The sequence below is a fragment of the Leptodactylus fuscus genome, chromosome 4 (genome assembly GCF_031893055.1).
Source record: "Leptodactylus fuscus isolate aLepFus1 chromosome 4, aLepFus1.hap2, whole genome shotgun sequence".
NCBI classification, from domain to species: domain Eukaryota; kingdom Metazoa; phylum Chordata; class Amphibia; order Anura; family Leptodactylidae; genus Leptodactylus; species Leptodactylus fuscus.
The window spans coordinates 70,872,396-70,888,674 of record NC_134268.1 but is presented as its reverse complement, the minus strand read 5'-3'; the positions used below and the strand labels follow the sequence as shown (position 1 = coordinate 70,888,674).

Genomic DNA, 16,279 nt, shown 5'->3' with positions numbered 1-16,279 from the left:
AAGGACTTCTCAGTAAGTGAAATGCCAATTAATTTTGGCTTTATAACATTACTGGTCACACTGTTCTGTTATCACGTGGCCAGTGATGATATACAGATGAAATGAAGCCATGTGTTACTGCCAGCAGCCTGGGGGCTACATACGCCCATAGGTGCACCCAGTACATTGTGTCACACCACATTTACTCTACAGTGACCTCCATAATAAGAAGGACAACCAGGAAATAGTTACTGGCAACCTACCGAGGTGAAAAAGTGCTGAGTGCAAAGTACATATCTCAAGAGATTATATGCTACTGGGAAAGAATACATGCTATTTGTTTCCACTGTGTAAATAGCGACATTATCAGTACTGTACCTTATTATCAGTCGCAACACAAACCTACACGAGAAAGACTGTATGGAGCAGAGAACAAAGCAATGATGGGAATATGGAGAGTAGGAAAACAGAACTAAGTTATGAACGGTCCTTCACATAAGACAAGACACACAGCACCAACTGACTCTACTGACATATATTCGTGTCAGGGGTCTCGCAGAAAAACACATTCTCCAATGCAGACATCAATAGAGCTATACATGCTAAAAGCAAGGATGTGGAGTCAGTAAACCAAACGCCAACTCGGCAAAAAAACAAAAACGCTCACAGTTTCAGATAAATGCTCATCTATAGGAAAAGAAGCCACCTTAGGCTCAGACACAGGACTGGCTGCACAGTCAGTGTGCTAGACATGTTTTTCACAGTTAGCACACTGAACAATTCACTTCTATGATCCCATTCACTACTCTGCATTTTCATGGTCCTGTGTATGGGACCCCATGTGCAAAAGTCAGGACATGTACTACTATTCAGGTCCTGTGCTCACTTACCTCAGTAAATCGGGCCGAAGAGATCAGAGCAGCATACGGAGGTCATGTCGCCTCGTCCATGAAGTGGCAGAGCACGTAAAGTTACAGAGAAGGGTCCATAAGTGTTCAGATGCCTCAATAACTGGAGAGCTCCAAATCTCCTCTGGTATTAACAAAACAAAATCTGTGCCCGCCAGGTGCCGCATGCCATGAGTTTTCATGGACCAACATCAAATATATTGGTAAAGCATGCCACCTGGACTTTAGAGAAGGGAAAGTGACATTCATGAAGTGCAAAAATCACACTTCTCAATCTGGCCGCCTAATGGGAGAGTCTGAGTTTTGGGCCAATGCCAGGAGGTCATTACTTGACTGACTGCATTATGGAGGAGGGATAATGCGATGGGATTGCTTTTCAGGGTTTGGTCTAGCTCGCTTAGTTATACTGAAGAGAAATCTTAATGCTTCAGCATAGCAGGAGTTTTAAGAGCATTGTATGCAGAAGCAGCAAGTCTAGGATCCCCACATACAGTATAGGGACCTCTTTACAGCCCTAACATAGTATAAGGCCCCCTTTGTCTGTAATATCAGCTGTAAGGCCCTGTCACTGCTGTCAGGGTAGCTTTAGGAGCAGTTGCACATTACACTCAGACAATGGCAGTGCCAGGATGACATGCTCAGGAGCTGAAAAGGAGAAGCAAGATCACTCTGTTACTTAACGGAATACAATACAGAATGGCTGATATATAAAGCTGACTGTAGTATGTAGTCAGCAGGGAACCCCTCTGACCCCATGTAACGGTTTGGGTTCCATGGTTAGCAACATCGTCCCCAAATGTAGCCTTCCAACTTGGTGGGAACAGTTTGTGCCCCAGGTGAAGAGCTATCGGTCCCAGTACTGTAGCGCTTTACAGTCAGAAGGGCGTTCCTGACAGTCAGTCAGGAACGTCCTTCTCCACAGCAGCGCCTATAGCGCTGTACAGTGTGAGCGGGGAGGAACGCCCCCTCCCCTCCTGATAATACTCAATTCAGTGCACTGAATTCAGAGCACTGTCGGCTTTCCAGCAGTATATAGAACTGCCTGTGCCCAAATCCATGAAAGGTCCTCTTTAAAGGAAAAAGGTGTTACATTCAGGTGAGCCTGACATATCTGTGTTGCTAGTTTATTGTGTTTTTTCCCAGGTGAGCCTCCCTTCTAAGTTAACCTGCCACCATGTTTTGTGGCACTAAACCAGCAGGTCTTTATTCATAGGTGGTTTAGGATCTGAAATCTGCCTATTCCGAGTCTTTTTGCCCTAACGTGGTTTAATTTAATTTGTAATACTTACTAAGTATGAGTCAACATATACCAAAGAGGAGTCAATGACCACTGAACTCCCCATTGATGCCAAGTATATTTGTAGTGAAGCTGAGATGTGCTTATTTTGGTTTCATTGACCCAGTGTGCATGCACTTCGATCACCGTCCAAGTACTAACATAATGATCAAAACACCCTTGGGTTGGACAGGTATAGCATATACATGTTTCCTTCCATTAGCTAAGACGGCTACTGCTGACGGGCAGGCACTTCCTGGCTCTGACATCTACTACGGAAACTGTGCCCATTGCAGTTCCCATGCTACTAACCAAGTGTTCCCATGAACGCACTCTAAAGATTAGAGATGCATAGGAGAAAAAAAAAAAAATACATAATTTTTTTTTTTTTAGGTAATCTGTCTGTTGTGGATGTATCTCTATTCCCATAATAAATAATTTACCAAATCTTTTATATATTTGCAGGTAAGATAAGATAATCCTTTAATAGTACGGTCGCTGTATTATTAACATCACTTCACACAGAGAACTAAATGATCCTGCAGTGTGTCTGTTTCTTTTTTTAGTTGCTATGATTCCTAGGATTTCTCTATCTGCCATGAGCTTGTATGTGTTTCTCTCTTGTTATATACTACTGTACCATCTATGAAACTGTATCACTGAAATTTCCCCATTGTGGGACTAAAGGATCTTATCTTATTCCGAGTACATATTGGTGTCCTGATGTGAACTCTCCATGGCTCTTGTTGGCATGTTAATGCATGCATAACTAATAGAAAAGTCAGTAAAGTATATTGGCAGCCGCTTATCCCTTAGTATACACGCTGACTTGGCCAATCTGACTGTACAAGTTTATGGGAAAGTCAGAGGATATCTCGCTCAAGTATTACCTAAAGTCACATTAGAAGTTGGCTAGTGGACTCTAAAAATATTACAAAGAGTTTACAAAAACAAAACAGGTTTCACGTTTAAACGGTCAGCCTGAATATTCATTGTCTTCTTCAATAAAATCGGCCTGGAAAAGGAGGAAGGAAGTTCTGGAATCTGCAGTTTCCCAAGACTGCGGCTCCTCTGCCCATGCTTTGTTACTTAGAAAAAAAGGCAAAGCAAAAAAGGACTCTTCCTACTTGGTGTACATTTACTACATTCACTAGATCTCCATCACCAAGAACTATAGGCTTGACAAGTAAGGAAAGGGGCAAAACCAAAATACTAGTCACCTAATAAATCCCCCACCACTCTAGCGGACACCCCAGTAGTCACTGCCAGCCTTTATTTAGGAGCCATACATGCATGGGTCTGCTGTAGCACATGACAGTATTTAAGACCACCGGCAGTTAATTGGAGAGGACTATTTATACATCTAAAAAAAATTTTTTTTTTTTTTTAAAAAATCCAACATTCAAACAAAGCAGGAAGAAAACTGCTGTGTCCAGGCAAAGAATAAACAGTGCAAGGGCGGAAACAAAAGCACAAAGTTACAATATAAACAAGGTGGAACCAGAAAAGTTTCCCAGAAGTTCTGAAGTTTCATGGCGAGAGCATATGTTAATCCAAAGACAAGAGAAGAAATTCAGCTTTGGTCTTTTACATGTCAATTGACATGAAACATAACAGATCAGTCAGCATGGAAAGCTGTACCAATAGCAAGCAGGAAAGTGATCAGGAACTCCACACCCTGCCTGGGAGAAGGATATCTAGTCCTGTTACTGCAGGAAGTCTACAGCTGACTGGTCATACATACCACAGCTATTTGTAGCCCAGTGCCATCCCTTCCCTAAGGTTCTCTCTGTGCTACTGCATATACCCACCGGGAGTTACCGGAGAACCCCTGACCCACACATTTCATTAGGCTGCGTTCACACAGAGTTTTTTTTGTCAGGAAACTGACTCAAATTCCTCCTCCAAAAAACGTCTTACCATACAGTCCTATGTGAACGCCATAATCTCCATGTGAAGTCAGCCTTTAGGGAGGGGGATTTATAGCAGATCATTTTCTAACTGGGTGCTGGAGAATCATTAAGGTGGATCTCACTCCAGAGTCCAGGGAATGAAGCCGGTTTATTAAAGGGGTTTTCCAGGATACACTGTTTTTGGCAAAGATGAACCACACCAAACTCACCTGTCCCTGATGCTCCAGTGTCTCCCACCAATGTCTCTCCCGGTCCAGCGGCACTTCTCCTGGTGGAAGAGTCCTCGCCTCACATGACCACTGAAGCCAATCAGCGGCCTAAGGAAAGGAACTGGGATGTCTTTTGCCTACATCACCTGTAACGTCCAGTGTTCTTTTTTTGCCAGAGGAAGGAACGACACAGGTTCCGAAACGCGTAGCCTTTATTTATACTTTGTCATCTGCTATTACCCTCAGGTATTCTGTAATGTTTTTACAATGAAGAAATAAAAGTTACATTTTAACCGCCTGGTTGATGCTGGACTTCTCCATCTACACGGTTCTTTTATACTGCAGATTAGCCTCAGCGGTGACAAGCGGCAAGGACTTCCATCAGATCAAGCCTGTGGGAGCAGCAGGAGATACCAGAGCAGGACAGGAGAGTATGGTTCCCTCCCATGCCTTCCAAAATATGGTTTATCCTGGACAGCTCCCTTTCAAGACTGGCATTTCATGCGCCATGGCAGAAAGTGCCAAAAAGTCACATTTTTTTGTGCAAGAATGGCATGTGCCAAAAAGTGTGATTTTTGTCAAGCCTTGTATATGAAGAAACTACTGTACAAGGCACGATAAATTGAGCACAACGCATTCCATGTAAAGCTGTTTGGGCCCTTTAAAATAGGACTTCAGGCTAAATAATGATGTCGGGTGATCTCCAGGTAAGGGAAACTGAAAATGCTGTTTTTGCTCAGTGCTGGCAAGGCTCCCAGCCACATCCACACTTTGCAATAGCAAATGTCCCATCTATATTCTCCATATTCTTCTTACTCTGACATAAATGAACCATCTGTTTCCTCCATCACCATATGTAGACCAGTTTACTCCAAGTAATCTATCATAGATACGTCAACTCTGGGAGATTAAACCGATAAAAGCCACGTTCCTGGCATAAAACCCAATAAAAGTAGTATATCAATAAAATCATCTATAGGATAACCTTTTAAAAGCCTAACTGCACATACCTAGTTGTGTACATATAGTCCACCGCACATAACCACATCTGCGTGGGACAGTGGGTAGAATCCCATAGAGGTCAATGATAGTCACACAACACCACCTCAGGAATAAAACGGTCACAAAACTGACTGAGGTACTTATAGCTATTCCTGGATTTTATCATTAACCAGAGAAAGACATTAAAGCAAAGTAATTGATGTTAGAGTGTACCAAAATGGTAAACTAGCCGCTCCTGTTCATAGTAACAGTTTGTTAAGGGTAAAGGTGAAAAAAAAAATATATATATATATATATATATATATCTCAATCAAGTCTACCCAGTTTAGCCTGTTATTGAGTTTGAGGAGGGGGAAAACCCCACAAACGTGTAAGACAATTTCCTCATTTGAGGGGAGAAATGCCTTCCTACTACAAACCTGGAAAGCAGAATAACTGCCTGGAGTAGTAATAGTAGCACAGAAACCTAATAACTAGAACCTGCGATACTGTTACAGTCATGAAAGGGAGCCAGGTCTTGAGTTCTCTCAGAGAATTCCCCTTTACAATGTCTTCTAGCAGAGATTTACTTACCCTGTCAGTGGAGAAGTTTCCTTTACTCTGCCTCTGTTTCGGTCCTGGGTATGACAAAATCCCGACAAAGATCTCGCTTTGATATTCAGATTATTTTCCATATTAAAGAATACCAGTTTTAATTCCATTTATTAGTGCAGGTGCCCAAAACTCTACACAACAGAGAGAAGGGGGTTCTATAAAAAGGGGGTTCCCTCTGCCGGTTAATCCTTTCCTACTCCTAAAGCTCTACTAACTGATAAGTGGCAAATTTTGGGTAAAAAACGCCACCAGTTTTACTCCAGAAAATTGGTGTGAACATTTTAATGAATTCATTACAATGTTCCGTGCATATATCTGCCAATGATAAACACTGCTACTACCATGATTGTGCCTGGTTACATAGGGTGACATTCAGTATGTCTGTATATAGTACTTCCTCAGCTGCCATGATTGCATGTGAATGCTGATAGTTTCTGAGCCGTTCCAAACAACTGGGTATTTGCTGTCTGTTTTAATTCATTTAATAAATAAATAAATTCCACCTAAACTTACCACAAAAAAGCATATGTGGAAAGCAGGAGAAATCCAAGCTCACCAATGTACTAGGTAAATGGGGGCTTTTCTTTTGATGTACATAAGAGTTCTTACTATTGTCCCATCAAAGTCAATCTGGTTCCTTCTTGGCTGGACTAGACAATTGGCAGCTCCATTATGTAGAGGTCAGGTGGGTTTTACCTAAAGCAGCAATCCAATAGGGGCAAGTGTGTCACAGTAATAGGATAGAGATGTATTACCAAGAAACATCTTCCCATAGAGAGCTCAGCTTCAAAGGGTTTGTCCGAAAACAACCTAAGAGTGAAATCTGAGATGTCAAGAATGTGACTGATATGGATGTGGTGCATATACCTGATGAGGCCCAGATATAACTACATACACATCAAACACCATACAGGTGGCCAGAGATAAGCAGTAACTCAACACTATACGGCTTGGCTCAGTTTGCACAGGGAAGGGTTAAATGCCTTTAAATGACTGCATTAGTCCATGTAAAAGAGTCCCTAAGGGTATGTTCACACTGAGGACTTTGGAGAACCTACAGCAGGACTCCCCCATCTGCACGTGATCATCCTCATACAATGGGCAATGTGCAGCACTTCCTCCGTGACGTCACTGTGGAAAACATGGCAGGGGTGAGCATTACCATTCTTTACTTTGCATGCTCAATCGTCCATCAATAGCTACCACTGAAACAGGGCCAATTGTGGAGAGTATTTTGAGGCAGAAGACCACCTTAAAATCCTTAACATAGTATATACAGGTCATCAGTATGTGATTTAGGGGGGTCAGTTTCCTGGAGCTCCCTCTGGGCAGGGAATAGCCTGAATAGCAGCGGCCTGTATACGCTCCATGTCCAGTGCTGTAACCTGCAGAGGCTGCTGATCTGGGCTGGTATATAGTAACAAACGGACAAGCTGGTCGGCTCTGCCAAACAATGTGAACAAGAAATGCAGGTGCGAGTCGCTGTGGCTGTAATACAATTGTAAAAACAATAAAAGTTGCAACTTCGGACTTACAGATACAATTTGAACAACCTGTAGACACCAAGAAGCCCATATTCATGTGCCCTTCTATGCAGTAATGTTATTGGTGCTACTGGTGCAACTTTTTGTCTGCGCTGGAATAAGTTCTCAGTTTGAAAAATCCATTTGGGGCCAATCAACCCCTTAAATTCCTCCATGTGAACATACCCTTACATATTAAAGTCAGTAACTACGGTTAAAAATCCCCCCCCCAAACAAAAAAACAAACAAACACACCCCTCTTCTCTATGCCTAGCAAAACTCAAAGCTATGGCTGGTTCCCACTGGTTTTTCACTTGCCCTGCGGAGATGAAGCTTTGTACATGCCACATTACCCCTGCTGTCAGTCACTAGCCTCAGTTGTTGCATGCTCTATATGCAGGCATCATATCATAATAAAAATCCCAGACAATACCATTAAGAAACTAGATTTACTGCAACAACCTAACATAAGCCTAATGGTCGCATTCAGTAGGGCACTGACAAAATACATGTCCTGTGTATACAGTATAGAAGCCAGGATTCACTAGAGGTAGTCACAGTTGCAGTTGTGCTTCAGTGTATACACAGACATGCTCACGCTGTCCTCTTCAATCATTCAGTAAGACTCGGAGAAGAAAGAAGCCTCTGAGCCCTTCCAAGCAGTTGTTCCCAGCTATCAGCAGACAGGACAGCAGTGCGTTTGTATGGAAGGATGTGAGAGGAGGGAGGGGGAGCCTGTGAATGAATTCCTTCCCTCCTTCTCCATGACTATTCATGTGGAAGAGGGTCAAAAGCAGGATTACAGGATTTGTTTCCTCTTCCAACAGGCAACGCTATTAACCTCTTAAGGGCCATTAGCAAAACCTCAAGTAACCTTTCATCGTAACGTATGGCCCTAAAACAGAAATAGGACTGAAATATCAGAGCACGTGAAGTTTACTGGAGCTGCACACAACGGAACGTAAGGCTTAGTCACATGCTAGGAAGAGACCATTACTGCCACAAAACGTGCCACAACTTTGCCCATTTCTCCACGGTAGGGTCATGGAATTGTCCAGTATAGCAGCCTATACCCATCTCGCCATCCCACACAGATCACAGCATGGATGACTTACCAGATCAGCACATAACCACCAAAGACTGACACTAGGCATTTATCAAGCTATTTTTTTTTTCTCAGACCAGGTTCACATCCGCATTCGGGATTCTGTTCAGGAAGTCTGCATAGGCACCCCCATGAACGGAAACCTATACGCATAGAAAAGTGGTTACCTGGGAAAGCACACAGACCCAATAGACTATAATGGGGTCCATGTGGTTTCCGTTCCTGCACGCAACATGTGGAGAGAAAAGTGGTGCTTGCAGTACTTTTCTCTCTGCATGTTTTGTGCGGAAACCACATAGACCCCATTATAGCCTATGGGGTCCACATGTTTTCCCAGGTAACTGCTTTTCTATGCATATAGATTTCCGTTCAGGGGGTTCCCAAGTGGACTCTCCAATGGAATACCGAACATAGATGTGAATCGGGCCTAATACTAGGTTTACACTTGCGTCATGCTTTCAGTGGTTTGGTGCCCACGGTGGATCTAATGACTAAGGGCTCACTCACATCTGCGCCTGCGTCTCCGTTCTGCAGGTTTCCGTTTCCTGCACAAAACAGGGGCAAGAGATGGAAACCTGCCGGCATGTTTCAGTCCCATTCATTTGAATGGGTTTGAAAAGTGTCCGGCCGGAGAGCGTTTTATGCTCTCCGTGGTGAAACCGTGTTTTTTTTTTTTTTAACCGGACACAGAGTCGGACATGCAGTACTCTGTGTCCGGTTTAAAAAAACGTTTTGCCGCGGAGAGCATAAAATGCTCACTGGCGCTCACGGCCGGACTCAGCATGACAGGTTTCCATCTTTTGCATGCAGAAGACGGAAACCTGATAACGGAGACCCGAATGCTGGTGTGAACCCAGTGTCAGATCCCACCTACTAAAACAGCGGTTATCTGCAGACCTTATAGACTATAATGGGGTCCGCCGGATTACCGTCGGTTTTATACTGAGACTTGTGGAGAGAAAAGTCCGCCAAGCAGGACTTCTCTCCGCCAATTTTTAACAGAATCTGTGAGGGAATCTCTTACAGTTGTGGATGAAGCCTAATTCTAACTTTTGCAGGGCTGCGGAGTCAGAGGAGTTAGAGTCAGTGGTTTGGCCTACTATCTTTCCTTCACAAATGGCTGATCGCCTTAGTGAGAAGTAGTAAAGCTCCTTTCCATTCATTAGAAAGTTAGTGGCTGAATTCCTATAAACATACAACAAGCTATGCATCTAATGAATGATACAATATTAGGGGTGGGGTCACTACTGTTTAATGTCCATGGCTCTCAACCATCACAGGATGAGAGCAACGGACATAAAAAGACAGATGCAAACGGAGTCCCCTCTGTTGAGGGTCTATCTGCATTTAACCAATGTAAAAAAAAAAAAAAAAAAAAAAAAAAAATAGAAGCTTTCTTGCAATTATTTTTTCACTTTACTTGATACTAGAAAACGTTGTGCATGCAGGACTTTTTCGTCCATTACAAAATTAGACAAACATGATGGAAGACCGTGTCTGCCACGTTGTTTACATTGAGTCAAAGAACAGAGGGGGGGTTCATCTGTGTATGTTACATTGCTACAGTTTATGACCGTTGCTGTCATCTAGAGACAGGTGACAACAACGAACATTAACATCAGTAGTGTAAACACAATCATTGTATAAAAGGATTATAAAAAAAAAAAACACAACACACCCACATACAAAATACCTGACACAAGTGGATTCACAATTTCCCTGAGATGAATTTGCACAGGATTTAATGCGTATCTTGCAATTATTTAGTAAATTGCGCTCATGAAAAAGAGGGCACAGCGCCAAAGAGGGGCAACTAGATGCAAATAAAATCCCTCCCACTATGTGGGAATTTTCCAAACCCTATGTGGCAGTTTTCTGGCATCAAAGTCTCAATAATAGATTTTTGCAAGTACTTGGACTTTTTACAATTCTATAGGATTCAGGTCATATTTGTAAATAAGTGCATGTGTTTTGGGAAAGGGCTATATGGCAAATGGGTTACAATACGCACGACATCTTGTCAGTACGTAAAAGAGGAGGCCAATGACTGGCTGCAGTGGTCATGTGCCGATATAACATGTCCCTGCCACTGCGGTGTAAAAGACTGATGGGGACCACAGGGACATCACTGCTGGATTTCATAGGCAACTACAGGCTGCCTTGTTACTTTGGCACAACTGCTGCTAGATTTATTCAATTCCTTAACAGGTTGTGTTCCTAAAGGGAAGGATGTCTTGGAATTCCTTTAGTTAATGGGATAACATGCAGGCGGCTACCATAGTCACCCTTACCATAACACTCGCTATATACAGGAATACAGAGACTTTAGGGTACATCCAGCTTTCAGGACTTCTTCATGAGACTGATGTACCAAAAAAGATCCAGTGCGAGTCGCTGGATTGCTGTAATACATGGCTGAAAATCTGTGTGTAGCCAGGACCCTACAAAGCCTTAGTAACATCTTTAAAGGAATATTCACAACTTTTTTCCGCAGCTTGATGCAGCTTTACTAGCAGGATTTTCTGAAGTCATGGCTACATACACATTTTTGTTGCACAGTGAGAGACTGAAAAACCAGTTGCATCTCAGCTGCTGGGTGTGAATACACCCTTAAATGTTACCAGTTAACTGCATAAGTCCTCACATCCATGTTTTTGGCCATTTGCCGCTGCTAGGTGGGATTGTACCCTAAACTGCAACGACATTTTACGCTAAAAAGACTAAGGCCTCCTTCACGCGACCGTACTTTTGAACTACAATTGTGGATTAACGTAAGGACACAAACTTTTATGGGCCAACACAGAGATGTAGCTTTGTGGCTGTATGTCCAGGCCAATATTCAGCAGGTCCTATACCTGTCCGAATTTGCGGCTCCATCCATTCAATTCAATGTTTTGGTCAGTATAAAGCACTGATGACACGGATACCAATCCGTTTGCCATCTGTGCCACTTTTACTGACCTGTACATTGTACATGGACTTGTGTAGTTTTTTTTTTAAAAAAAAACACATTGCGTTTTTTATGCTAGTCTTAGTACGTGAGAATTACTAAGAGGCTCTGGCCTCTCGATAAATCAGGCACACAATCCGTTTGCCAGAATCAAAGTCTACGCTAGACAGGAACTACCGTATATACTCGAGTATAAGCCGACCCCCCTAATTTTACCACAAAAAACTTGGAAAATGTATTGACTCGAGTATAAGCCTAGGGGGGGAAATGCAGCAGCTACTGGAAAATTTCGAAAATTAAAATGGTCAGAGTTTTTGGGTGCAGTAGTTGCTGGGTGCTGGGAAAGGGGAGGGGGTGTTTTGGTTGTCTGTCTGCCCCTTCCCTGAGCTTGGGGACTGTTTTTTCTTTCCCCACATGGAATTCAGTCTGGCTGAATATAGGGTATCTGCAGTGCTCCTATTAACCCCTTCCCGACGGAACAGGAGCACTGTAGATACCCTATATTCAGTAGACCGGGCACTTTCAGATACAGGGATACCTAATGTGTATGTGTTTCACAGTCATTTTCTACTTCTGTATGTATTCTAGGGAAAGGAGGGATTTGGAACTCTTATTTTTTTTAAATCCTCTTATTTTTTTTTTGCACTATTTTATGGGAGATTCTATATATTAGTATTGTGGCTGGTCATAGAACCCCCCCCCCCTCCTAAAAAAAAAAAAAAATAATAATAATTTTGCTGACGAGTATAAGCCGAGGGGGGCTTTTTCAGCACAAAAACTGGGCTGAAAAATTCGGCTTATACTCGAGTATATACGGTAATATAGAATACCTGTGGGTTATATTATATGTGTTATGCCAAAGGATCTCCTCCCCGCTCCACCCACATTCACCGAAAGTGAAGAGAAGAGGGGATGCGTCACATGGTCCACATTATCACACATCAACGCCAGAAAAATGGTTGAATTCCCCCAATGATTCACACATCTGTTTGTTTGTTTTCTTCCCTCCATAGTTTTAACAGGACTTGAAAAAAATTGGACGACCTATTTTTTGTCGTTTTGACGACTATAATAGAAATCAATGAGTTTTTTTTTTCAGATGGAGACACAAAGGGTATGACACAGATGTGTAACAGTCATAGGTATGAACTATTTCATCCGTTTTTCACAACAATGGTGGTGTGAATATAACCTTAGTGAAAAGAACTCCTGCAAAAGAACCGACTAGATTGCTCTCTGCCATGGAAAACCATGAAATAACAGGAGACCATTAGTAAATCAGCATCTGCCTTTCTCCAAGAGTCATTCTAGACACTTACATTGTGACAAGATGCAAACAGATCTTTATGCTGCAAATCTTACTATCTGCACTGCATTAAAACCTGCTGCATGCCCTAAAATTCCTGTAGACCTCATGTTTTACATGCAGATTAAGTATATCCATATAACCCTATTAGGTAGCATTGTAGTGTACTGGACAGCGGACAGGTATAAGGGTTCAAGAAGCTGTAATGTCCATGTTCACACCTAGAAGATTTAGTGCACAAACTTCTGTAACTCAAATCTACTTCATATACCCGAAGAGCCGTTTCAATATAGAAGTCAGATTTTTACAATCACCTTTCACGTGTTTGTAAAGAATTCTTGAAACCATAGTAATAACTTCCTCAAACTCAATCTTTGAACATGCATCAAGATGGCTTCTTATGGAGACCAAATTCTATGCCAATAGGGATCAATGTAAACAGCCAATCGGCAATAACTGGATAGTAGCCATTAGAGATGAGCAAACACTGTTCGGATCAGCCGATCCGAACACCACGCACCCATAGAAATGAATGGAATCACCTGTGACGCCGGCAAAGTCAGCGTCACAGGTGCTTCCATTCATTTCTATGGGTGCGTGCTGTTCGCATCGGCCGATCCGAACAGTGTTCGCTCATCTCTAGTAGCCATGTCTTCCTGTGGCTGATGTATAGGCAGAGCAGAACCAGAGGAAGCAAGTCAGCCAGAAACCCAAGAGACTGCTAGACACTTTGTTGCCAGTCACTGAAGAAAGAGAATTTTTTTTTTTTTTTTTTTTAAATACACTCGTGAAACTCAAAAGACTCACTATAGTTATATTCTACATGGCACAACCAGTTTTGACATTTTTTGTGCATTTTGTAGGCGCCCTTAGCTGAAGCACACCCAGTGGGACATATTGTATCTCACAGCCTATATTAAACCAGGTTGTACCTAATACTGCCCATTAGATCATACACAAGGTCCACTGTAAGGAAGCCCCCATGTTGAGTGATGGCTGAAAGTGGCTTCTTAGCTAAGGCTGGGTTCACTCCAGTGCTTGAATTCCGTTTGGGGTTTCAGTCACCAAACCAGTTTTAAAAAAAAATGCAGAGAGAAAAGTGTAGCAGGTAGCGTTATTCTCCCTCTGCATTTTTCACCCTTTTCGGGTGGAAACCTGGCAGACTCCATTATAGTTTATGGGGACTGCGGGTTTCTAAGTGGTAACTGCTTTTTCAAACAAATTAGGTTTTTGTTCGAGAATCCCCGAACAGAAACCCAAACACAGGTGTGAACCTAGAGTAAAGGACACTGAATTCATCCGATGTAATATAACATTTTACCTGGACAGTTTTGCCTGTAATGTACACGCATGTAGCAGCTGATCCCACAAACATCCATTATGGACAACGCTGGTATGATTTTGGGGTGTTGCCTTCATAACTAAGGAGTCACTGGAGTTGAGCAGAATTATGGTCACATGGCGGCGCTCTAATAATTGTGAGCCATTAGAGCAGTAATGTGAAGTGTATGGGACCAGACCCCTCCCCTAAATATAATGTATTGTTTATTGAACTGGTTTCCTCATATTGGGGAGAGCCTCATCAGCCCCTTCTGTATAGCCATAAGTTACGCCCCAGCCAATCATTAGGAGTTTTCAGACCATATAACTATAACCAGTTCCATTGGAAACCATCTGATGAAAAATTTGGCCTTGCAGGACTTTTTTTATCCACGGATCTCTGACAAATCTGCAGTGGCTGGACAGACGTCTCTCTGATAAAATTGGGATCAATTCCCTTCGGGTTGTTATTTTAATATAAAGACAGCCCTACATAGTGTGTGTAGTGTGAACACTGCCTGAAAAAACTGGTAAAGAAGCCAACCAATTTGTAGCACTTGATGGGGCTGACATATGGTCAGTTGTGTGTGTCGGCCATGTTTAGGGGGGTACATTTAGCGCAGGCCATCGGCTATCCTTGCCGCCATTGTATAGGGTGACCATTTGGGTCGAGCACAGCTTTTTTCTTGTCCGGTCTACACACAATATACATTGCCTTCTTCCTTAGCATGGTCATGTATAGAGGACACTTGTGTCAGTATGGCACATGGCTGAGGCTTATGTCGGATGCACACGCTGACCCCAGGCCCGCAACATGTGCTGAGGCCGAGCAGCCCCTTCATAGGGGGTGGGGTGCAGCATATGGCACCATTGTTCCCTGTGTAGCCAGGTGGGCTATGGCTAGTGAGGCAGCTATATTGGCAGGAGCTGGGCTCCATAGGCATGCCTGGCCTGCAGCACACCACAACATGGGGCAGGCCTCTGTCATAGGCAACAGGGTCTACAGCACATTCATTGCCAAACTTGGCACAGGGCACCCAACTCGGCGTGAAGTTATACCTCCAGCCCGGCCACATCCTCTCCACCTGGGTGAGTCACCGGCCCGAGTACAGGCTTTCCTGAGGGCTGGATCAGGAAGGAAGAGCAGGGAAGGGGTGGGATGCGGGGCCTAGTCTCGGGATTTCCCGATCCCTGCACAATAAGATGGGGCGGACAGCGGACCTGACAGACATGTGCCCTGAATACACACATACATACACGGCCTTCATACGTGCTGACAGGAGCGCGGCCGGGGTGGGGGCGCTCTGCTCTTACCTGGATCTCCTCCAAGCCCCTCGCATAAGTTACTTGCTCCTCGGAGGGCTGGTGCAGGGGGAAGCGGGAGTGCGTCCTCCTCACTATCTGAGGGACACGGCGGCCATGGGAAGCGGAGGGGCGGCCAGCAGTCACTCCATGTCGCTCCTCAAGCCCTGGGCCGTGCACTTTGATCTCTTCCCTCCTCCTGCAGGAATCACAAGCTGACACATCCAGGGTCCGGTCCTGTGATCTCTCCCACCCTCCCCACACAGCGGCTCTCCAGTCCAGGGGGCGGGAAGGAGGAGGAGACAAGAGGGACGTGGACGACGGAGCGCTGGAGTGGCGGGGAAGCGCAAGACAACGCACACTAAGTGCAAACTTGCCGGGTGTAGTCGGTGTGACTGGTGTGCGGGAGCCGCCTCCTCCTCCTGGGCATGGACGGCTCCCAGCTCTGAGGGGAAGAGAAGGAGGGGCGGCTGAGCTGGAGATAAAGCCTGTGTCCCGCAACATGGCTGCCTGCGTGATGTTACCTCAGGGAGGGGATCCCTACACAGGCACTGTACACACTAGTCATCTGCTGCCCCTTATCGCACGGCCATCACTATAAAGTGACATTATATACAACCGTGTTATATACAGTGTGTAATGTCATATACAGTAAGGTTGTACAAAGTCTATACACTGACCTTATAAACAGAGTGATGGTATACACAGTATATACAACGACATATATAGTATGTATTGACATATACAGTAGTCTACTCACTATATACAGTGACCCTATAAATAAAGAGATATACACAGTATAGTCTACGCACTATATACAGTGACCCTATAAATAAAGAGATATACACAGTATAGTCTACGCACTATATACAGTGACCCTATAAATAAAGAG

The 16,279-nt window shown here is 43.7% G+C and overlaps 1 protein-coding gene across 1 annotated transcript in view; it reads right to left on the bottom strand.

The window, feature by feature from the left end:
- YES1 (YES proto-oncogene 1, Src family tyrosine kinase) overlaps positions 1–15,817 on the bottom strand; it is a 51,365-nt gene extending 35,548 nt beyond the window's left edge. Inside the window, exon 1 of the mRNA XM_075270648.1 lies at positions 15,400–15,817. The gene's annotated coding sequence lies outside the window, so the exon portion shown is untranslated. The remainder of the gene's footprint in view (positions 1–15,399) is intronic.
- Positions 15,818–16,279: the final 462 nt, after the last annotated feature.